Source organism: Triticum aestivum, chromosome 5A (assembly GCF_018294505.1).
Source record: "Triticum aestivum cultivar Chinese Spring chromosome 5A, IWGSC CS RefSeq v2.1, whole genome shotgun sequence".
Taxonomy (NCBI): Eukaryota; Viridiplantae; Streptophyta; class Magnoliopsida; order Poales; family Poaceae; genus Triticum; species Triticum aestivum.
In genome coordinates, this window is record NC_057806.1 from 470,701,742 (window position 1) to 470,705,804 (window position 4,063).

The 4,063-nt window shown below is 36.7% G+C and overlaps 1 pseudogene; it reads right to left on the reverse strand.

Moving 5' to 3' along the window:
- Window positions 1-1,141: 1,141 nt before the first annotated feature.
- Window positions 1,142-3,852, reverse strand: LOC123107201 (uncharacterized; annotated as a pseudogene).
- Between the last annotated feature and the right edge of the window lie 211 nt (window positions 3,853-4,063).

Here is a 4,063-nt window from a genome sequence, read left to right on the forward strand (position 1 = left end):
TCATTAGGATAGTTTTACTGTAGCCTAATTATCCGGGCTTTAAAGTGGTCGAGGTAGTTCCATCCAGATCTTTCTCTTCGGTATAATGGGAAGACCAACTATGCTGAGTTTATTAGCATCTACACCATCACTATTGTGGCTGCTAGCAGCAGGAAGCGAGCACTTGTCAACTGGTTTCCCATGGCGCTCGAGCCCAACATCCGCTCATGGCTCACGAATCTTCCAGAGAATTCCATTTCATCATGGGATGATCTGTGCAAGGGCGCCTTCCAAGGAGGGTTCAAGGGACCAGGGATGCCAAGCAATCTGCACCTCCTTGTGCAGAAGTCGAGGGAACCGTTGCACAAATACATACAACACTTCAGCCAAGTGCAGCACAACATCCTTGATATTGACACGGCTACGATCATCACTACATTTCATGCAAATGTTCGTCAGCCCAAGATTAGGGAGAAGCTCAACACTCGCAAGGTGCACATCATTGTCGAACTCTTTGATCTTGCTGACAAGTGCACTCGGGCGAAGGAAGGAAGGAGGACATCTAGATACGGCATGAACCCGGCCATCACGGTACTAAAAGTTGCATAAATTATAGATAATATGCATTAAACATATAAAATTATTGACACATCTCTAGTGTATCATAGCTACAAATTGCCTAGCCCTACCCATAATCCCCCATCGGCCCTATATAGCTCCCATATGGAAATCTTCATGTTTGTAAGTTTGTCATGCGAGGGTAGGAGCTTTCACCGAATTGGTGTTCAACATGTTGATGCTTCCACGTATCCCACATGGATTCCTAATACATCATACTAATAATACCCATTAGTCGATGGTGTTCTACCTAGGTTCCCTAGCGCATATTTGGGCCCATTGAGGTCCATTCATACGGTCTTTGCTACGCTGAGCCTTTTATAATTTGACTTATTATGGTCACACGACACCTGCCACAAGTGTCATGTTGGGAACGGCTTGAGTGGGAGGTGAAAACCAACAATATAAACTAGACATGATCATGATAATAACTATCAATATGAAACTAGAGTTTGACAAAAATAAATAGAATAAAGGTTAATATTTGACCATGAAGTAACACATTTTTATTTATTCAATACAAATGGAAATACAACTTTTGTTGTCAACCAATACAACCACTTGGCCCACCATAATTGAATGTATAACCCTTCTTAAATTCAAGAAATAAATCATTTGCATCATAACAATCTAGCCTGTCAACTAACTTGGCCACCTTAGTCCAAAAGGGGTCAAAAGCTTGATCCTTAGAGTTGTAGTTCTTAATGTGGTTGAAGTAGGCAGATTTCTTCTCATCATAATCAGGGAAGTGGCCACTACCCATTGGAGGACCATGTGCATTCTTCAAGTAATTCACAAATCCGGTCAATGCTTGTATACGTTTTGTTCCAAGGCAAAGCTCCTTTGGAAAATGTCCCAAGAATGATGGTTTTTCTAAATCATGACAGTACACCACCCAATCTCCAGAATTTGGATCCTGTAGTCAATGAGGGATTGATAACATTTGTGAACAATAAATTTCATGCACAAGAAGATTATAAACACTTTGTAATCTCGAAGAATCTTGGGTGGTGTACAATTCCTATGGTTTAATGTTGCATATTTTCATAATGAAATACCATAGCATATTAAATAGTAACCATGTGAATTTAGGCATAACTAATTTCATATTCATAAAATCCCTCTGTTATTTTTAACCCTCCATTTCAAATAGTTGCAATCCACTAACTAATATTCCTATTCATATAGCCCAGCCACATCAGCAAGTCATGTCACATCAACAACCATGCCACATCAGCAAGTCATGCATGTTAGTTAAAATTTCAATTGTTTGTACTACTTTAATTTCTATCCTTGCAACCATGCCACGTGAGAAAATCATGCATGTTAGCTATAATTAATTTATATTTTTCACAATACTAGTTTTTCACTTTTTCTATCCATGGAGCCTTGCTACATGAACAAGTCATTCATGTCCTCATAACTTACAATTTTTGCATTAATTTTTTGTTTATCATGAGTTTATATGTGTTGGACACTCGGAGAATACCTATGTAGTTCACTTTTCACATTTCTGTTAGAAAAAAGGCACTCTATTAACTACAAGCCATTTTCTCTCTCTTTTTGTAGTTATTCTTACAATATCTATTTATGCATTGCATTCAACAAAGGTTCATGCAAAAAGACATGGGTATCGTCTACTTATCATAGATATAGTTGAAAATTTGTAAGATTATATAGACATAGTGATCTCTAGACTAGGATGAATGTTATACCTTGTTGATGCTAAGCCTGATGTAGTGATCTTGTATGCCATAAACTGATGGAGGAGCAATGGCTTGTCCAGGCACCAGCTTTGCTCCACTTGCAGGTACATATCCCACGCATTGTGAGTTGTAGCACCCCTTGGATTTCAAGTCCTTCTAAGAAATAAAAAGGAAACATATATTGTTGTTTATGTAAAGAGATTTACACTTAGTCTATAATGCCTCTAACTACTACAAAATACCAAAAAATAATATGTGGATATCAATAATATACAACTTATTAAAATGACATTGAGTACACTTACAGTCCAATATGTAAAGAAGCGAATATCTCTGTTATTGTACAAAGAGGGGGAAATCTGCAAGCAAAACCAAATTATGAAATACTAGTAGTTTACTCAAAAGCATTTGAGTTTACCAGGATTAGTGATATGTTTGTACGTGGAATCCAACTTGAATTAAGTTGTAGTGTCCTCCATCTTGACAATAAATTTGTAAGGATGCTCCAGATTCTTGAGAGGTTTCTTGATTTGGTGAAGCCCATATACTCATTTCAGCTCGAAGGCCATAAAATTGTCCTGGCTCGGTGTGCCACATTGCATACTAGTGATAGAAAAGTATAGTTCAAATTAGTGAAGAACCAGAACAACTATAGATCAGAACATAATAAACAAGTGATGGTGTGCCTTATTGGCCGTGGTACGAGGTTTTCCTACCAGCCATTTACAGTGTGGATTTTTTTTTCATGCTCATTTGGAGCTAATTTGTATTTAATTTTCAGCCCCGTTTCTAGTTTGCTTCGCAATGTTTGATGTCATTCCTACACAGTTAGACCTTTTGTGGTGATGCATGATTTAGCTTGCAAATCTATGATTGAGGCGGATCATTAATGAATGTAGATTTCTACTATTTTCCCTATGATTTGAATAAGTCATGCTTAGGCCAAAAAATACCTAGAATTTTCCTTTTTTATATATCACATGTCGTTATAGCATACATTGTGATATATTTTTATGGTGAATGTTCACCCAGAAATGAACAAGCATTCCAAATCTAACACATAAAAAAGTAGAGAGAAGGAGGGAGAGAGAGAGTACATGAGAAATAATGTTGCTGCCTTCATCCGTGAAATTAGCTCTCCAAGGAAACCGAAACGGTTTAGGTCTTAAAAGAGTGGTGTTCTGTAAATGGAAATTTGAGTTCACGGCTAGTTAGCATATATAATTGTTGTACAAAGTCTCTGAAAGATATAAGTATTTTTTTCACCTATGGTGTCCTAAATTTTAGTTGGGAACATAAGCCATAGTTCTAAATAAATACAAAAATTAGTAATAATGAAGATTAAGTTGTCAAGTAGATGCAAGAATGCGATGAATACATAAACAAACAGGCAAAGAGTTGCATGTGTCCAAAGCTAAAAGTAAAATATTTTTACCTTCTCATTCATTTATAGATTGCCATTCTCGTCTATTGATTCATCCAAGGTGAGGTAGCAAGGATTGAACAAAAAGCATAGTAAGACCAATATGATGATATAATCACCTCCCATTAGTATGGTGAATTGTGTTCCTTCCAATGAAACATATGTAACTATGTGATTCCTTATGTACTTGTATGTTGTTTGGAGAACACACCTTATATAGAGTTAAGCCCCATTCTATATTTGGAATGCTTTAATTGCATCATACTGACGATTAACTCAACATTTAATGAGTAGTCATCTAGTGCACCATTCTTTCTTGAATACGGATAAAACTCAA